Below are 21,375 nucleotides of genomic sequence, written 5' to 3'. Positions count from 1 at the left end.
TGAGAGACGAGTCAAAGAGGGGGCAGGAAGAGACGAGGGGTGTGTGCGTATGTGTGTGTGTTTGCGTGAAAGAGCCAGGAGACAGCCGTTTAAAATTCTGTTTCCTGCAAGTGAGGAGGCTAATCCTGCCCCTATAATTCCCTGCAGCCATAGCACCCCTCCTTCCTCAACATCACCACTCCCTTTTTCTCTATCGAACTCACCCTGTATCTCTCTCATTCTCCCTCTCTCTTAGTGCACACTCCATGAGTGACAGCACAATGCCCAGGCCCTCGCACGCTTATCTAACTCTAGCAGATGGTCGACTTGGATCAATGCACACACGCCACGATCAATGGCTGTGATAAAGAGCGGCGGGGATGGTACCCTTCTCTCCAGCTCCCTCTCTCCTTCTATCTGCCTCCCCTCATGCCCAGCCTGCTGCCCCTGCCCAATTGTTTCTCTCCTCTGCTTGTTCATCTGCATCTGGACTGGCAAGCACCCGAAGCCCTGCTGATGGAAGAAGCGCTCAATGTGCCGTCCGCTGCATCGATCAGCCTCCCTCGACCTCTTCCTTCAGAGAACTCTGAGCCTCGTTTCTATCAAGCTTATCAGAAGATCGCCGCTTCATCTCCTCCTCAACTTATCTCGCTCTGTCTTTCTTTCCTACACCAGCTCAAACTGTATCTCATATGTTAATCTCCCATGGCTGTACTCATTCTCTTCAGCCATACAGGGCAGCTTTCTGCTCCTGACCTTCTGTCCTCCTTCTGAATGCCTCCTTTACAATGAAGTTGCAATCTTCTGATGATTTAGCCTCTCTGGTGCCTCAGGGAATGGATTTGTTTCCTCAGTTTAGTTTCATTCAACACCATCAAAGGTTCAGAGGTGACAAAACTGAAGTGAATCAAAGTGGGTCACAGACGTAACCCTGAAGAGAAAGTGGAACAGAAGTCTGACTGAGTGAATCCCCAACACTAACGATGGGTGCAAAGTGGGCCACGGAGCACGCTGATAAACAAATTCAAACAGCGTATGCAAGAACTACATTGACAAACTCAGTGGGGGATCTGGTTCTCAAAAGTCGGGCAGTAAAATCCATTTACTGTTAATCTGAATCAACCTGAAAAAAAATAAAATAAAAAAAATCATAGGACAACCTTGTGCATAGAGATTAACCCTCAAAACCCCAATTCTATTCAACCTCTCTTGCATGTTTTTAGATACAAAAGGCAGAACATGCAAAAACTATCTTTGTTTTATTAATCTGAGTAATGATTCATGCAAATACTTTAAAACATTCTATTGCCCCAGTCATAAATCTTTTTCAGCCGCTAACAGTTTATTTTTCATCAGTGTTATGTATTATTAAGTTCCTTCAATCTATTGTGACCAAGCTCTCCGTCTCTACTGAAGAAAAGCATCCCCCCAGCATGATGCGGCCACCGCCATGTGTCACTGTGGGGATGGAGTGTTAAAGGAAATGTGCGGTATTGGTCTTCCAACACACAGAGTTATTCATATAAAACAAAAGGGTTCCTTTTGATGATCCTCTTAACTTTAGAGATAGAAAAATTCTCAATTAGAGCACTAAAATTTTACTTTATTGATACATTTATTCATAATAAAACTCATGCAAACATCTCCAACTTAAATTGTTGAAACAAGACAGATGTTTATTTAGAAGGACATGAAAAATCAAGTTGCTAATTTAGATAGAATTGCACTATTATTGAAAACTACACTGATAAACTAAAACACTTGTCTAAAATCTAACTGAGTTTGATGGCTAATACTTAATCGTCCCATGTCTGCAGTGTCCCCTACTTTAAAATACATTTCTTATGACTTTCTCTGTCAGAGAAATTTATAAACCGAAACTATGCTGTGTCGGTTTATAATTTAAGGTTGTAGTTGAGTTCAAAAGTATGAAAACTAAGTAGTAAGAGGTATGAATACTTCCTCAAGTCACTGTAGAGGTTTTTTTAAAGTAAAAATTTTCCTTCCCTTAAAGGAATTGTAATTGGCCATCGGTGATGTAATGCAGTTCATAATAAGCCCATTAAAGCTTTTTCTTTGAGCTGATGGAAAACGCAGTGGCAATATGGACACCTCTGCTATTTATACCTCTCAAATCCTCATGCATATTCACACAGTGCAGAGACGAGGGAAAAAAGCAGGCAGACATTCTGACAAATAAGTGCCTGGATCTCATTTCTTTTAGAGCCTGAGCTATTTCAGCACACTATGGCCAAAGCCTCATCTATTCTCTGTCTGAGCCTCCTTTTATTTGGTCTTGGTCAACATGGTCAGCATTGAATGGGTGAGAGGAAGACAAAAACAGAGATAGGAAGAAGGAAGTTTTAAAGAAAGGCCTGATAAAGAGTTTAATTTGTTAATCTAATCATTCCAGGGACAATTTGTGTTTTATTGTGTTCTCTTTCGATACTAATTAAGTTTAGCACTTTTGTCAAATGACTAAAAACCTATTTAGTCAGCAAAGGCTGACAAAAGTAACTAAAGAGACAAACTGTGCTTGTTAAACTGGAGATGTAATTTTGTAAGTTTAATATTTGTGTCATTACAATACATGTTTTAACAAAAATAGAAAAAAGGCACCACAATGATAAAGGCTGAGTAAAGTTGAATTTGAGTATTTGTTCTGATACAAATTGCATCATAATTAATATTATAAAATTGGGAAAATTAATTGAAAAAAATTAGGAACAGGGCAAAAATAAAAAATAAAAAGTCAGAAATGGATAGTTTGGATGCAGGTTTATATATCAAAGTAAAGTTTTCAGAAACCTTAGGAAGTATTGGGAAGTAATTGCCATGCTATTGTGTGGATCAGACTCTGACAGAGTGCAAAGTTCAGCCCACTGCCTAACTGACCTGACTGACCGCACTCAGCTGTTGTCACCTGATCTGTTGTTCAGGTGATCTGTGGTCCAAAAGCACTTGTGCTCTCCTTCTTGTTCTTCTCTGTTCCTCAAGAAACACTTCTTAATCCTGCTTAATTTGAGCAGAGAGAAATTCATATGTGCCAGTCAGAACAGTTACAGAGCACACCGCCTCAATTTTTCCACGTAAAATAAAACCGAGCTTAGGCTCTAAGCTGTATTGATCTTAAGGCTTGATAGTGTGATCAAGGGAAAAGATGGAGCCTATAAAAAGGGCACACTTTTAGATTACAGGTGACACTGTTAGCACTGTTAACCATGCAGAGCTGGAGAACATTGATTGGGAAGTCACCCAGTCAATGGCAGATTGAAAATATTTTAATTATTATCATTCTACCAAGAAGTTTGTTTACCTTATAGAAAGTGAGACAAACATTTCTCAAAATAAATGCAAAATGGGGTATAGATAAAAGCAAAAACGAACATCTGTTCATAAAAAACATTAGCAGCAAACAGCTCATTCTAATAATTGCTGTCTTTGGTGAGAATCAATTTGGGCTCAACTAAATAGTGTTGTGAAATATCCCAGGTCATAAGCTAGGCGAGTCATTTTATTTTTGTTTGATTCATTTACTACACCTCAAAGGTTGGTTCATGATAATATTGTTGAGCAGGTCTATGACACAAAAAAGTCATAGTTACAAAAAGTCCCACAAACGTTAAAGCATTGCAGGCATTTGCCTCAGGTGATTTCGGTCATGGTTCAACAATTAGAAAGAGAAATTGATTAAAAAGTGCATCCATGGGATGGTTCTAAGGCTTTGTCTTACTGTTTTCTTTCTCTTACAGTAAGATATGCTAACTGACACACTGACCAGACCAAAGGTTGCAATAGCAGCAGCTTAGATACAGGTGTTTTTAGTGGTTCTTTAAATAGCCTATCTATCAGTCTCATTTAAGTTGCTTCCACAAATTCCAAAAACTTCAAACTAATTCTTACCCTCTAAATGAACACAAGTAAAAGGCAAACTGTTTTCTGTTCCCTGTCTATTTTTGAACAAGTAGATTAGATGTAGTGACAAAATAAAACAAAGGCAAATCCATCAGCAAAAGACTGTGCAAAGACTATGCCACACTTTGCTAAGATTCCTCACACAGTAAGTCAAAAGGTAAGAAACACAAGACAAAAAAATCATCTTCATACAATGGGACCGTTTCTTTGTTTGAAATGCTGAATGTGGCGTCTCAGATCTCACTGGCATCTTCCTCTGGCAGCATCACTCTTTCCTTTTTGTATTTTTGTCATTGTGGATTGTTGTTTACCAGCTTCGGTGCCTCATATCTGTGTCTCTGTTTCCTCAAAACACCTACTCATTTGAAGACTGATTCATTCCGGGCTAATTCAAATTCCCTAGGGATTAGAGACATCTAATTTGGTGATATTTCTGCCATGCACTCTTTGGCTGTGATATTTGTGCAGTCAACCCCTCCCCATTTGCCACAAGCACAAACTCACACACATGCACACACACACACACAAAGAAAAAACTGTAAATATTGTGCAGTTCTTTCTCTTGCCAAGCTCAGCATATTCTTGCAATTTTGAGAGGTTTTCAATTCATGTGCTTGCTGGGCATCTTTGTTGTATCGTGAACTGCTCACAAGGATTCAAGATAGGGACAGAAATAAAAAGAACTGGAGGGGAAGTTTTTCTAAATTAAAATATGTGTTTAGAAACAAACTGAAGCAAAAATGTTTGTCTTGGAATCAAACTAAAAAAAGAGGAACTGTCTTGGGTGATTTCTTTGACTTTATGCATATTTGTGTTTGTGAAGCCACAAGATGTCAACACCTACACATTATTTGGATGTCAACAGCCTTAAATATGCAAATACCTGTATCGGAGCTCTTGTAGAATAATATGTTTTCATTTCAGTTTGTGTAAAAAGAACCACTTATACTATCTAGAGAACTGTTAAAAATGTATTTACTTTTAGTACTATTTTGGTCATGCATAACTCTATATACATCTTTAACCTTTTTAGAAATTGCCATATTACAATTACAAACTGCACTGTATTATGTTGGGGTTTACGTGATACAACAACACAATACATGATTAGTAGTACATGATTGCGAAGAGGGATAAAAAAAAAAAATTAAATCATTTTTACATTTTCATTTACAAATAAAAAGTGTGGTGGCCAGAAACCACAAAATTTCCAGTAAAGCAACTGTTGCTGCCTCAGAGAAAAGTAATGGGGCCATTTCAAACAACTTTGAAGCCAATACGCAGAGAGAACTTTCACTGGCAAAAGAAAAACCTTCAAGACGGCTACTGGCATATTTAACAGTGGATGTCCTTGCAAATTCACAAAGTGGTCAAACTGTAAATGATCCAAAAGGCAAATATTAGATGGTTCAGGCAGTTCAAGCATCTTAAATAGTAAAGTTCATACAGAATAGTTAGAAAAGCACTTGATTCAAACTTCAACCTCAAAACTCCACTTCCTCCTTTGACATTGTCTATAAGACACAGTTTGGAGTTGGGAACCCTTCAGTGGAGTCATTCTCTTGCAGCAATCATTACCAATTTTTATAAGCAGGAAGCCTGGGCATGACATGTATTGGTCACTATTGTGTATATGCTATAATGCTATCATTCAACCATAAACTGAACTGGGACATTTTGTGCTTACTCAAAAAAGTTGGGGAACTCTCACGCTCAGTCATGAGCATTGGAAAACCCACTGCACTCTGTTATGGTTTGCATTTACTTTTGATGGCATAGTCTTCAGTCTCTGAATTATGGTGCAAAAAGGGCAACAGTGTTGGGCTACTGATATGAGTCTCTGTTTCTGTGTGATCAACTTAAATATGAAACTCCAGGCTGCTTGGCCATGATGTGTAAAATGTTATTCTGTTTTGTGCACAAACAGGTCTAATATTTTCAAATAAAAAATGTACAAGAATGTTCATCAGAAAAGAACACAAATAGAAAAACTGTGTTTGCTAATTAATAAACACTAAACTTTTATTTTCCCTTCAAAAAGGTTTTAGAGCAGCCATCTTCCTGAGAGTCACTTCTAGGCATAAAGCCAAAGGTGTTGACAAAGTTTCTCCACAATAAGCCTTGCATTTCAGAGGGTGGCGTGACAATGATGGATAGCTGTAAGCTTGGTACCAATAAGAACCTCCAAGTGGTCGGTTTGAGGCCCGGGACTCTAGAAGATGGGCTCTCCAGGAGATCCACTCTAAATTAAATCCTCAGAGGCTGCTAGGCTACAATGGCGCTTTCCCTTTACTGCAAACTCACTCTTCACCACTGCTTCCAACCAGCCTCACTTTTGTTCTCCAACAACAAGTTTTTCCTCCTTAATTAATTCAACAGAAAGTAATTAAACCTTTGCATTTTGCCGACATCCTTCATCTGCCTCGCCCTAGCAGGCCTCAAAGAAAAGGTAGGATGGAGTGAGGGGGCACAAGAAATTAAGAGCCCTCACTGCCAAATGACCGTCGGAAGCAAAACAATATTAGCCCCCCGAGTTAGTGGCCAGGACTCATAATAAAAGAAAAACAAGACTGCGCAGAGAGCCGGGCTGAATGCTCTGCGGTGGCAATGCAGGTTGAATTGGTCGGCGGCGGGGAGCTAGAAGCTGCTGAGATGGACGGCGGTAGCCACAGAGCCTGCTCTTAATTTGCTGAGTGAAGTGAGTCCTCAGGGGTGCATGTTGTTTGGCTCCGAGGGGTAATAAAGGACTTGGCAACTTCAGCCAATTTTCCTTTTATTTTGCACTTCATGTGGAATCTTGGAGAAATGTGTTTGCATTTGCAAACTGCTGTGTTACCACACACTCAGTGGATCAAATTGTTCTGTTAATAATTAGGAACAAGAAGTTCAAGTAAACCTGAGATCAGGTTGATTTTCAAAATTAAAATCAGATTTGCTGGCCAAAGGATTTGAGGGATAAACTTTAAGAAAATTAAAACAAGAATAAAGAAGCAAATTATATAAACATAATAGTAGTCAATTTATTTTTTTAGATAAAAACAGAACAAAATAAAGGTGCAAAAATGTTCATCATAGTGATAACCTCGGGGAAGATGCTGTTTCTGTGGCAGCTTCTTTTTGCAAATAACACCAACCTGAAAGTCAAAGTCTAAACTGTTTGTCTCCAGGTTCTGTGGAGTTTGCAGAGATGCTAGTTGTCAAGCCTCTGACCTGTGCCCTGTCCAAAAACTCAATGGAGGGAAGGTCAGCCCTGATTATCCTCTCTGCAGACCTGATTGTCCAACCTCCATTTGGACAAATGGACCTCCTGGAGGTGATCTACAGTAGACACAGTGGTGTTCACCTCCTGTCTTTATGCAGACACATCATTGTCATGGATCACACCAATGACAGAACTGTCAACTTCAAGAGTTTCACAGGCAGTCCACTTTCTCCTGAGATCTCTTGCTAATGTAGAAGTTTATAGATTTTATTATTGCATCCTCTTACTGTGAGAAAGATTTGTAGGGAAACTTTTTAAAAGAGTTTGTGAAATATTTCAAACTCTACAAAGGATTTTATGTGTTGTTCTTTGGAGTTTTGGGCATAATCTGTGGCACAATTAAGAGTGATATTGGCTTGAGGAGTTATCATATTTTTTGATGCAATTGTGATAACAAAAGTTGTGATATTTATTACTTTTTTAAGTATACGTATAGCTGTGGCTGCAAAGCACAATTGATAAAAAAAACCCCACATCTGTAAGTCGGTTCCTACTTTAAACTCAAAGTGTGTCTTGGGAATGATTTGACAAGTCAAAAAAAAAAGAAAGGTCATTGTTGGGTCAGGTAGCAAAAACACAGCTCAGCAAATGACAAGTTTAAAGGATGGAGGTCTGAAAGTGGGTGGAGGATTGTGGAGGTGGGGCCTCCTTAGTCTACTTGGAAGGAGCCAAACAGCACAATGTGGTTGGAAATGTTGGGGCAATTCAAGGTCATGCTAAAGCCTACAAATTCACCCCAATAAAAACTGATTTATATGAGACATGACCAATACTGTCACTGATCTGAACTGGTTTTAGTCTGAGGAATAAATAAGAATAGTGAGTCTTTCATGTAAAGGATAAAGAGGCTGCCTTCAAGAAGCCTCTCCTTTTCTGCACTTTGGATTACATTTCTCTTGAGTGGAACTGTTGTGCACCGCTTGCTCTAAACGTTTTTTTTTTTCCCACTGATGCACAGGAGCACACTCTCCTCAGCCATTCTGCGACTCTTGGCATTTTGCTTATTATCAGAATACTCTTAATCATGGTGGAGACAGCGCCAGTGAAGAGAGCGAGCTGAGAGAGACACGTCAAAACATCTTCAACCGTAAAGGACCAGACAGCGAGCGTGATGGGCAAATTAGTCAGAGGCGCTGCCTAAATGGATGGCGAGGGCACAGAGTGAGGGGGGGGGAGGGACGGGGAAGGATGGGAGTATGTGTGGAAATCAGAGAGAGGAAGCAGAAAAAAGGAGAGGAACCTTCTCCATTTCGCATTTCAGCGGTGCCTATATTCCTGAAGCACTTCGCCAGATCACAACCCACTAACTGATAGAAAAATAAATTAAGGAGAGGCTGCTCAAATAGATATGATTCTGAAGAAGATTTAAGGAGTGGAACTGATTGTGCATGTCTGATTCCTGTGCTTCAGAGTCCTCACCCGGGGGGCTTGGCTTTCAAAGCTGCAGTGACTTGCACAGAGAAACACTCCATTAACAAAGTTCAGCTCTCCTCCGAGCCTCACTCCATCTCCCCCCACCACAGAAGACCTCTCACTGGCAGCAGCGCTTCTTCTTTATATATATTTCTGAAGATATTTCAGGGGGCAGCAACACCATAAACATTAGGAATCTAAAAATGAGAGCAAACGAGACAGAGGAGGCTTCAGTCTGTTTAGACCACTCGCAGTCAGTCACAGCCCATGTAATCACTCAACAAGCAAAATCAGAAAGCAGATTATCAGTGAAATAATCTGCTTTCTTTAGGCAAATCAAACTTAAATTATCATGTCAGAAAATATCATTCAGGTTTAAAAAAATTGGTTTTGTTTGATTTGAAGAGCAGATATTTGGAGTACATCACATTTTAGAAAACTGAGACTTTTTCAGTGGGACTGAGAATATTTCCTCAGTTAATGGCTCTTTGATTATTCTATGTCAATGAATAAAATCTTTAGTGAGGGTTGTAAAAGCATCTTCACAGTTTAGAACGTGAAAACAAGTTTGTAATATTTCTAAACTCGTAGTGTCGGAGACTAAAAGTCTCAGAGAAATGTTGATAGAAACTTTAAATAAAAGATATATTTTTAAACGATCAAAAATAATCAGTTAAAAAAGGTCAGAAGTTATTGATTGAGAAAACTGCATATGAGCAGGAAGTTGTCCTCATGTTTTTGCTTTTTTGTTTTTATTTTTTACTTTGGAAAGATGGTACAATGTAATCCTAATCTAAAGCACTTCATGTGAAATGAATATTGAAATTAATGCTTCAGAATGAAGCGTAGTTACACAAAATTTGTTTTTTTATGTGGATTCTCCCCGTATTGCATCATATTGCTTTTAAATATTTCTTGCTAAAATTATTTGTTTTTCATATCCACACTCCAACAGGGGGTTAAAGTCAGCAGAAAAAACTCAGAATGACAGAGAGGCGTAGAGTTCGACAGACGGAGAGAGCAGTAGCTCGGGTCCAAGGATTAGAGTCATGAGACTAGACAAAGGCAGGACCATTACCCCTGATTGAAAAGGCTCAAACCCAGTGACTCCTTCTTAAATCAGATGGTGAGAAAAAGACTAAAAAGAAGATGTAGACAGAGTGATATAGGCAATGGAGTGTTTGTTCTGTACGATCCTAAAAGGGAGCTGCAAAAAAGCTGAGCAATTAGGTGTGGTGGGATGGTGAAGCTCTGGCTTTATGGACAGAAGGGAGCCTTGTGATGACTTTGAATGTGTGAGTTCTGAAGGAGTTACAGCACTGAGAATAATTGTGGTTATGGGGATCAATTTGTGGCTGAGAAGCTTGCATGGGCCATGATCAAAGTGCCTCATTTGATGCAGCCTAGCCATCTGATAACCCTCCAATAACAGGCTCACAGAAAAAACCCCAACTTGTTTTCACCTGAATATTTTGCCACTCTTTGACTGAGCTCTTGACTCTTTCACTTGTCTATGCAGCACTGAAAACGCTTGACTTTCTGGATTTAACTGAGTGGACATGAAGAAGATGAGGAAGAGTGCAGAAGCAAGGTGAGAGTGGATAATTGAGCAGTCTGCAGTCTTGGAGCTCAGAGATAAGTGAAGGAGTGAGAAATCGAGTGTGATGCTGAGGCGAGGGCCGGGCCCTTTATTTGATGGAGAAAAGAGGAAACAGAGAAAAAGGAGCGGCGGACGTCTCTGAGGGGGAGAGATAGACGGCAACAGAGCGAGGGACTCGGAGACAGACAGGGGGGAAAGATATGGATGGCAGGCAGCAATTACTGAGACTGAAGCTCCATGCGAGCACAGCCAAGTGTGAGTCTGTGTGTGACAGTATGTGAGGAGAAGAGAAGCGCAGGGCGAGTGGAGGGAGGGAGGGAGTGAGGATTGAGATCTCTGACTGCCGGGGCCCCTGCTGACTCTCATACAGGCAGATCACAGGCTCATCATGTCAGCTCTGTTTGTGGAAATCCTCCCTCATCAAATGGCAAATTTGCTACACGTTTACCTTTATCAGATCAGAGAAGAGAGGCAGAGGAGCTGAGAGAGAGGTGGGGAGGGGGAAAGGTGTGTGCATGAGAAAGAGAGAGAGAAAGAGTGTGTGTGTGAACGGCTCTCTCTGTCGCGGCGACACCATCGAGGGGCCAATTACTTGCTCCTCTGAGAGCAACGTTGCCATCTTAGGCCTTTCATTCTGCCACCCTCCTCAGAAACATCTGTCTTTGAATATGCAATGAGTCGCTGACACAAGGCTAATATTTACCAACATCAAACTTGTCTGTTCTGCCTCTAGTAGAGAGCTGAATGGGACTGGTGCTGCTGGGTTGCTCTCCCCCTCCTACTGTAAGATTACTGGCCTTGTTACTGACACCACGCCTCGCTGCCCTCCTCCTCCTTTTTCTGCTCGCCCTTCTCTTATCATCTCGCCCTTTCGTTTTCTTCCTCCTCCTCTATTAAGACTTAATTAACTGGACTTGGGTCTCATATACCCTTTAAAGCCTTCTTGAATAAATATCAATATTGACTGAAGTTTTACATGTCAGCTTAGGATATCTGGATTTCTATGGATCACAGATAATGAGCACATTTAACCTGTCTTCACGTGCATGTTTTAATGAGAAATGTTTTATTCTTGTGCAGCATAATCCAAGAATCAATTGACAGATTAGATTAGAAGACGACTGTAGTTGGCCAGAACTTATTTATTCCAGAGGTTTCAAGGAGGTACGTGTCTGTTATACTGTCAAATTATATAGTAATACTAGCTTTGTCTGTTGCAACATGTTTTACATAAAAGTAGAAACGATCTTCTTGTAATCTCAGTAGATTTGTGTTGAAAGGTATTCATAACCATGGATAGATAGAGTACTCAAAAATTTAATTCCAGTAATAGTAGCACTGCTTCAGCAAAATTTACTCAACTAAAAGTACAAAGTAGTGGTGCAATAGTAAAAATGTATTTGATGAAAAAAACTACTCAAATACTGAATGACTCATCAAAGTATCAATGATTTAATATTTAAAAATTGCAGCATCAGATGAAACAAGATATAAAGTTGTATGGAAATCTTAGTATCTTAAAGAGCAAAATGAAAATACTTTATAGAAAAAACATTATTACATGAATAAAACCAGGCAAAAGAAAAACTCGATTTCTTTCAATATACCATTTATGAAACTTTAACAAAAACTGGAGGTATGTGTCTGTGTCTGGTGACGTTTTGGTTAAAAAAAGCCTGTTTTCATTCAGTGAAGTTACTATAAGAGCAACTATACTTTATAACAAGGATACTCAAGGAAAGATATATAAAGGACAGTGCAGTAAAAATACTCTTAAAAGTGCATTTTTCCAAAATGTTACTCTGGTAAATGTAATGGTTATTAGTCTTCTATACATTTCATTGCGATTTTATGTAAAAAAGTGCTTAGCTGTAAAATGGTAGAAAAAAAACAAACATGTTTTTTAAAAGTAAAATAAAGAAATCTGAAAAGAGTGGTATATGTGGTGTACATTTGGGTTGGTTAGTTTCTGCTGCCCTTATAGCAACAAGTCAACAGGAACATTTTTGCAGGTTCTTCTCGAGCAAAACAGCTCCGGATCAATCAGATTGAATGGAGAATGTCACTTAATGTTTTGATTCAATCCATTCTAGCTTTCCTGTCGCTGCTGAAAAAACAACATTCCTACAGCATGATACTGCCACCACCCATGGTACAGGTTCAAGGTGATGTTTCATTTCACTCATGCACGCCAACAAGGAGCATCTTGGAAGCTGTGCTCCCTACAATGCTTCTTGGAAACAATAAATGGAACTTCTCATGATTTCCTTTTTGTACAATATTATTTCCATTCCCACATGATGGATTGTCCTTCCCTTGAACTTCCTCACAACTTTATCCCTTCCTGCTGTGTCTCTTAGTCTTTCTGATGTTGTTTGCTCACTACTGTTCTCTGAAAACCCTCTGAGGCCATCACAGAACTACTGGAGAGTCAATTACACACATAAGGGTGATATTTGCCAATCAGGGGGTTTCTAAAAGCAAAGCATTGGACTGGAATAAAAATGCACACTATCCATCTTCTGATACCACGTACCATTTTTGTTCCACGTCCCAACTATGCAATCCACTTTAATTTGATGAAAATTAGAGTGGTTTTAATTTTCATATGACTCAATGAAAATTAAATACACTTAGGTTTATGGCTAATGTGACAAAATGTAAAAATGTTCTAAATGAATGGTTATTTTTACAAAGAACTGAATAATTTGATAGAAAACAAACACTCTCTGAATTTAGCAAGAAACAGATATGAAAAAGTAACATGATTAAGTAACTTCTGCAACCTTCTTTACCAGTAATGACCTGATGTGATTATTTTTTATTTGACCTTTGCATTTACAGTTACCAAAATTGTCACTGAATCTTTAACTAAATTATTTTTAAGTGTATTATGTAACAGGAACAGTAGGTTAATTAGTTAGAGGATTTTGTTCATTTTCTGTTTTAAGGTACATGGTCACACTTTACTTTTCTCAGCTCCAACTTGAAAACAACTTTGTGAGTTTAGACCCTGTTGAGCTTTGGTTCAACAAGAAAATGGCTGAAATCTAGCTAGAAGGTTACATACAATCATCACATAAACTTGAAATCACAAAATATTTGTGCAATAGTTTGAATGAATGGAATATATAGACAATTCTTTCAGATACTTAAACAATTTAAATTAATTCTACCTATTCCGACAAGAAGAGTGGTCACACGTCCATTCAGACATACTATATGTTTGAGCTTGCATATATATTGAAGATGTGTTGATTTGAGAAACTCCAAAATAAATTCAAACTTTTGCAAGTTAACTGTTGTGTAAAAACACTACTATTTATATAATTTTATTTTTTTTTAACTTAAAATAAAATTATAAAGGTAAGTTGGAAAGAAGTGGCTGCAGGATGATGCAGTTAGTAGAACTGCAAGAAGGTTGTGGGTTCAAATCCCAGCCTAGTTGGCTCTCCTTGTGCATGTGTGGGTTCTCTCTAGGCATTCTGACTTCCTCTCGCTTTCTAAAAACTTGATAAATAAATTTCTACTGTCACTACATGCATAATCAGTATTAAGGATTGATGCAAAATTAACAACGCTATACAATAGACTGTCCACTGTTGCCACGTTTGTTCAGTAGGAGAAGGGATTGATGTAAAATTGGTGACTTGATGCAATCAGCTGTTTCGTTAGATGAGAAAACATTTTACCAGTTGGCAATCAATCAATTCAATTTTATTTCTATAGCACATTTCAGCAGCAATGCATTTCAAAATATCCTGAACACGACTGTAGTGTTTTACAACTATGATTCAATTGTAAGGTATGTAACTAAATTAGACTCTATGTATGATTGGATTGAATTGACCATGAATTTCAGTATAAAAACTGCGTTTGTTTTGTAAAGTTTCTGGAGGTGATTTTTTTTTGTGAATCAGTACTACATAAGTAACTGTAACTAAATTTAATCGAGTAGTATGTGCTACACTTTAAATGCAAATTAAATGTGCCTTTTAAAATCTACATCTTTTGATAGACTCTTTTTTCTGAATATAAACTTTGTTTTTTGAGATTTTGGGAATAAGCTCAACATGAAGGCGAATGAGAGGAAAAATAGACAGAAAATCACTGTGTTTTGACAGAAGACGATCTCTCCGCTCTGTTTCTGCTTCTGCTGACGGACAGAGATTAAAGAAACAGAGAAGGACAGATTATGGAGACGCAGAGATTGACTCATGGAAAGAGAGAGAGAAAAGGTGGAAGTCGGGAGCAAGAAAGAGAGAGGGGAAGATAGCAGAGAGTGAGCGATGAGCATTTGCATAATGTCCTCCACCACAGTAAGTCCCTGAGGCAAGTCATGCTGGATAACAGAGGACCAATACTCTTAATTCAATCTCTTTATTTTTCTAATACATCAGAAATTAATAATTTGTCCCCATTCCTCCCACAGCCACCCTCCTCTCGTCCATGAAAAACCTCCGCGAGCGTCGAGCTGAGCTGCCTAAGTTTGTAACTTTAACCCAAGAAATTGATGTGAGCAGGCCTCCAGGCAGACCTGCTAATGAATGGATAGAGAGAGAAAGAAGAAAGTTAAAAGATGGTCTTTTATAAAGTAATTTAAGAAAATCCTGTTAGCTGGATCAAGTACAAGAGTATAATTTCTCAAAACGGGGAAGTGGAAGAGCTTTTTGCGCCTCTCCCTCTCACTTAATAACAAAATTAAGGAGGTAAAAAGATAAAGAAACTGAATCAATTAGAGCAACGTTCGTAAATAGTGCTAGCTGTTGAGAGCGCAGAATGGCCCATGAAGGTGGTGGGAACATCTATGACATTTTTTATAATTTTATTTTAACTTTTATTTAGTGTGTGAAGAAAAGATGTACAAATTTTATATTCATCTTTAAGAAATTATCCATGTTTTTATCACCAGAATAATCAGGGGTTTTTTATGTTCTTGGTCTTTCTCACATTGCAGATGCATAAAGAGACCACCCATCAAATACACAGTGTATTTACCAGGCACTAAACACAGTAGTATTAAAAATGAGGTTAGCAAGTTATTGTGAATTTATTATGGTCATTGCTGCAAATATCTTTAAAAGAAATTAAAAGGTATTTCAAATCTACATGAGGCTGCATTATTGATCACTTGTTATCAGAAAAGGAGAAGTTATTTTATTGCAGGAACACTTTTTTAAATAAAATGTATTCAAAGTTATTAGTTTGTCATTAGTTCAATTCTGACAACACTACTTTTTTGTAACAATTTTAATTGTCGTTTTGGCACACACTAGATACATGAGATGCTAGAGGTCAGGATGAGAGGTGTGGTTATCATGATGATTGAAATGAAAGAAAGCAATGAAATGTGGGTCAATCAGTAGCAAAACTCAATTATAATACCGACACTCAGGTGGGTTAGCTACTGTACAAGTTGATCTGAACTTGTAGATTTTAAATTCAGAAATTAAGAGATTATTATAAATGCAAATATCATAAATATTATCCATAAATATAATAAATTTACAAGTGTTGAAATACAACATAATGTATCTAAATATTAGTTCAACTTTAACTATTTTGTTAAATAAGTTCATCTGAAAAGATGGCTGGAATTGCACTGTTTTGTTTCAGTCTTTTAGGTGTAAAGCTTAATTTTGGCTCAGAAATGTTTTCTAACTATCCAAATGAAGTATTTTAAAATTATTATGCTGAATTTCTTGGTTACATTTTGTGGTTTTGTCTCATTTCGGCTTTTCTTTTAGTCTGTAAATAACTATAAAGCATGTCTTGATAGGAATATTATAAAAGTTCACCTTCTTTGCAAGAACATTTTTATGTAAATCAATTGAAGCCCTATCTATTGGATATTCAAGCCAATATTCTTAATATTTACTTCAGTCAGCCAGCTACCACAAAGTTAAGCCAAAATAAAGGAAAAAAGGCCCATAATTGTATTTATAACAAATAAACATTCAAATATTCGATAGAATATTAAATAAACACATTATTCAAATAAATAATGTGTTCATGTATTTGTTTCATGACTTACAAGCCATGTATTTAAAATACAAACAAATGTAGTAACCTGTAGGTATGATGAATATTTTCAAACAGAAAAAAACGTTCTTAAACAACAGAATTTATGCTGATTGTTTCTGAAAATTAACTTGGCGACTGTTGGTTTACAGATTTCTTGTTTTGACTCACAAAGCAATGTGATTCTTTTGACCTTTTATCCGACGTTTCAGTTCTGCTCCACTTCGTCAGCAGATAAAAGTGAAGATGAACGGTCTCTGCAGGCGCCAGAAACACTGAGCAGCACTATTTGATTCATAGTCCCCTGGGTGTTATGATGGGGGAAATAATTGTAAGTATTTGTATTTGTTTCTTTTTACACTGTGATGAGCACTGGGAAATACTTAATACCTTCCAGAGATTATACGGTAACTCCCAAACTCCCATGATTATAATTAAGCCTGACTTGGTTATAAAATGAGCAAATAGCAATTTAGTTTTGCATCGTGTGAGGGAGCGTCCCTGTGTGTTCCTCTGTGTTTTTATACATCCTTACGTTGCTAAATATACTTGGTGCATGCGAGTTTCCAATTGCACATGTATTCTTTGTGTGCATTTCAGAAGAAAGGGTTGCAGAAGCAAAGGCATCTATACTGGAATATTTGCTCAGGCATGCGCTCATCTTCTGGCAAAAAAAAAAAAAAAAAAGAAAACAAAAAACACAGAGACATTACCCCATCCTTTCTCTTTCTCCTCCTTATTCTCTATCTTTTGCACCTTTCTCTCTTTCTGTATCACTTACAAAGGCAGCCGTTTCCTCCAAAATGAGGCCACGTTCGCAAGGTATGCAAATGAAATCACTGCTCGTGGATTAGAATGGGACACCATATACCCTAAATCATGATTGTCAATCATGGCTGGGGATTAAGGGATATGGGCTCACAGACCTAAAAAAGCAACATTTCCCCCCTCAGGCTGATTCCCATTGTGCGGAGCTCTGAGGAAGGAGAGGGCTCCACAAGGGGAAAGAGAGCAACACTGGAGCACCAGTGCCCCCTTCTGTCTGAAGCCCGTTGTGTCGTATCATCATCAAACACCAGTCAGGCTGAACAGAAATAGAGGCTGGCACATACCAGCCTATTCATTTACATTTGACGTAGCCGCAGGCAAAAGCTTGATTAGACAAATGCACATGCTTTGGTGATGCAGTGTTTCATCTTCAGTGGAGGAGAGAGAGACCTCATTTGTTTCTCTGGCATGTGTGGAGTCTTGGTTTAACATCAGTGGGTTAGGAGGGCCACCGGCCTTACAAATCTAGCTGCTGTTCTTCAATGAGTGTCCAGCACTGAGACCACTTAACTGGATATAGATTTGTCTTCATACAGTCATTTTCATGCATGTGTAAATTAAGTTGTTCCACTTGCAATTGGAGATGTGTACCATTAAAAAAAAAAATAATGCGTGTCAGGAGCATTTTTTTAAAACAATTAATTAGAAATGTAAGAAATGAAGTAGTATTGCATTAAAAATATGATTACTTTCCAATAAATGTGGTTAATTTTTATGTAAATCATTAGAGTGCAGCTCTGAACACACAGCCATGTTTAGTGGAGTGTGCATGCAGGCCCTGGAGCCCTCAGCTAGAGTGCCAGTCTGTTCCTGTGGTGCAGTCAACCAGATGAACGCAGCCAAGAGAGAGCAAGGCACAGGCACGGAGCCAGGAAAGAACCCTGGAAAACACTCCACTACCGGCAAAGAACAGCAATGGTGTTTTTATAAGAACATAAGGCTGAAAGTCGGGGGGGTAAGGAGGACAATCAAACTAGCCATCAAAACTACTGTTGTGAATAATTATGTGAATGAAAGGGGATGATTATTAAGCTCTCTAAGACAAAACCTTTAATAGAAAAGTGAGGGAAGGAGGATAGCTGGCACAGTCTGCATCCTCACAGCCATAAGACGGAGGGCTGGGCGGCACCTGTGTCTTGCAGAAGGTTAAGGCCAGGGCAACATCTGCATCACATAGAGTCTGGCTGAGCGCTCACACTATGAAAATCTCTCACATAAGCAGCGCTAAAGTAAGGTTCTAAGAATCAAAGCTGGCCTTATGAAAAAACACATTTTCTGATTTCAATCTGTATAATAAGCTGGAATCTTTTACTCCTGCACTCTCTTGAAAAAAAACCATTCATATCTAATTTTTCTTGATAAAGCCACAAACGTCATTGTATTTTAATGGAATTTGAAAGAAAAGTAGCACAAAACTGTGAGGTAGAAAGTGCATTCAACCCCCTTTAGTCTGAATTAAATCAAATCCATCCATGTGTACTTAGATTTCAGTCTAAAATCAGCTAAAGCGAAAACCACAGAGGTTTGTTGGAGAACATCACTGTACAAACAGCATCATGAAGATCAACAAGCACAGCAGAGAGGGCAGAGAGAAAGTGACGGAGAAGTTTAAAGCAGAGAGGTTATAAAACAATAATGCAAGCTTTAAGTGTCACAGAGTTTTGCTCAATCCATCATCTGAAAATGTACTGCGCAACTGGAAACATGGGAGACTGGCTGAACTAAGACTGAGCAAGGAGAGATTTATCAGAGAATCAACCAACATTAGAGTGACTTTGGAGGAGCTGCAAAGATCCCCAGCTCACGTGAATCTGTTGACGGGGGGAAAAAATGTTTTTTTTTAGGAACAGAAAGAAGAAAACCATTAAAAGAAGGGCAGAAAAAGCCCCATTTGTGGTTTTAGAAAAGCCAAACAGTAAGCATGTGGAAGATGCAAAGTGGTGGAAAACTAACAATGAAGATCCTGCTGAACACAGTGTGGCAGTGGCAGCATAATGCTGTGGAAATGATTTTTCTTTCAGCAGAGTCATATAAAATGGATGAAACCAAATGGAGGGCAAGCCTGGAAGAAAACCAGTTAGATGCTGAAAAAGAGGTGATACTAGGAGGGAAGTTCACTGTCCCGTAGGACAATGACTCTAAACATGCGGCCAGAGCTATGATGAAATGGTTCAGATCAGAATATATTCATGTGTTACATCTAAATCCAGTTGAAAATCAGCAATGAAACTAAAAAATTGAAGAAATTCGAAGAGGAGTGGGTAAAAATGAGAGGCTTGGTAGAAATCCATGTCATATTTTACAGATTTCTATGTATTCTTTCTTTCCTCTTCACAATGAAGCACTACTTTGTGTTGTACTGGGGGGAAAAAACATTCCAGTAAAACGCACAGAAGTTTCTGGATGCAGCACTACAAAATATAAAAAAAGTTAAAGGGGTGCCAAAACTTTACGAGGCCTTGTAAATGATCCCAATTGCCTTCCACAACAAGTCCACCTGAGTCATCCTTTCTACTGGAGTGGGGAAATAAACAGATATGAGCCATCAGCACAGTGAAGAGCAAATCATTATGCATCATTAGGTGAAGATTTAGTTTAAACGTGTTTAGCAGGAATTAAGCAAAGCTGCTGTTGACATGGATTGACTGCTGTAATGCTTTATTGTCAGTGCTCCAGGAGGGAGAGTGGCCCAGCCCAGATGGGGGAGCAAAAGTGTGCCGAAAGCAAGGATTTATGGGATGTGAGGAGGAATAACTGGATGTGCAGATGGAGTGGACAAAACAGGAAATGCTGGTTGATGACTTATCTGGCAGAGGAAATACCAGAGTAAACAAATACCGGCGATAATTAAGAGACAATATAAGTTTCTCTTCAGCTTCAAGATGTTGAAGAGTTTGTGCCTTACTCTTTCTTTCCAGTCATTATACCTGAGCTAACTTTAAATAACAGGATAAATTATTTTTTGTCTAAAGAAAACACAAGACTCTGAGGTTTTGTGGACAAAATGTCCAAGACACTCACATTATTTGCCAAATAGCTTCAAGCTTACATTACTCTAAATATTTACCATCCTATAGAGAAAAACTTTACTGTCCACACTTGTGTCATAAATTAGCTTTTATGGGTCTTGGAACTACAGAGTCCCACAAAAGTACTCTGAACTCAGGTTTGAATGTTTTCACACTTTGTCACATTGCGAACACAAACTTCAATTGATTCTATTGGGATTTCATGTGACAGACAAATACAAAGCGCTCATTATATTGAAGTGGAAGAAAAATCATTCACTTATTTGAAGAGTTTATACAAATCAAAATCTTAAAGGTGTGGCATACATTTGTATTCAGCCACCCTGAATCAGCCCTTTGTACAACAATCTGATTTAATTTCAGAATGTCAGAGTGAAGATTGTTTTTTTCCCGCTTCACTGTTTTGTGATACTTTAACATATTAAATAAAATCAAATAGTATACATTTTTATAGGTTTGATCTGAATTATATAGTTTGTCTCACTGGGATCCAAGATCTCATTAAAAAGACCCACTTAAAAAAAACAAAACAGGACTTACAAAAACAGCAAGGATACATGTAATTAAGAATGTTGACTCAATTAAATGAGCAAGTTTCATAAGATTTACATTTTTGTCTTCCTCTTAAAAGAAATTCGAATTGTCCAAAAGGAATCAAAGTGGATTCAGGTCCTGCTGTTCCACACTGACAGAGTAAGAAAATGCTTTAAGAACGTTTGTGGTTCTAAGGTGACCAAATACAAATACTTTTGCAGGCTGGGCCATTTTAACCAGAATCAGTCCAACTCTAAGTTGCACTGAAGTCTTTATGTTTCCATGTATGCAAGAGTTGCTCAAACTGACGATTAAGGGGGTACAGTCTTATCCACCTCTCCAGTGTTGACAATATTACTAATCCCCTCCACCTGCTCAAACACCCCCCTCCCCCCTCATCCCTCCACCTTCTCCATGTGCCCATGCTGGGAGTCCCCGGGGCCACGCTACGCCGCTGCCTCCGTCTGCACGCCAGTTATCGTCTCTGGCCGGGCTCTGCTCCCCCAACCCCTTCCCGAGTCACGCACATTAATCGCCACAAAAACAAATAGTTCTCAAATGTTTGGAAAATCCCCGCTGTTTGCATCAGGGCCTAACAAAATAATTTTTACAAGCTATCTAGCTGTGATTAGGACAGAGAGAATTGAATTTATGTGGCATTGATAATATTAATATTAGCCTAATTAATTATGTTGTTTGAACTTGCGCAGCTCTGTGTGTACCTTCTACACAACACTAACCAGCCGGCGCTGGAGCTGAGCTCTGAGCCGTCTCTATCTCCGCCGCTCTCCCCC

Source organism: Gambusia affinis, linkage group LG16 (assembly GCF_019740435.1).
Source record: "Gambusia affinis linkage group LG16, SWU_Gaff_1.0, whole genome shotgun sequence".
In the NCBI taxonomy this organism is placed as follows: domain Eukaryota; kingdom Metazoa; phylum Chordata; class Actinopteri; order Cyprinodontiformes; family Poeciliidae; genus Gambusia; species Gambusia affinis.
Note: the sequence above shows the minus strand (reverse complement) of the source record.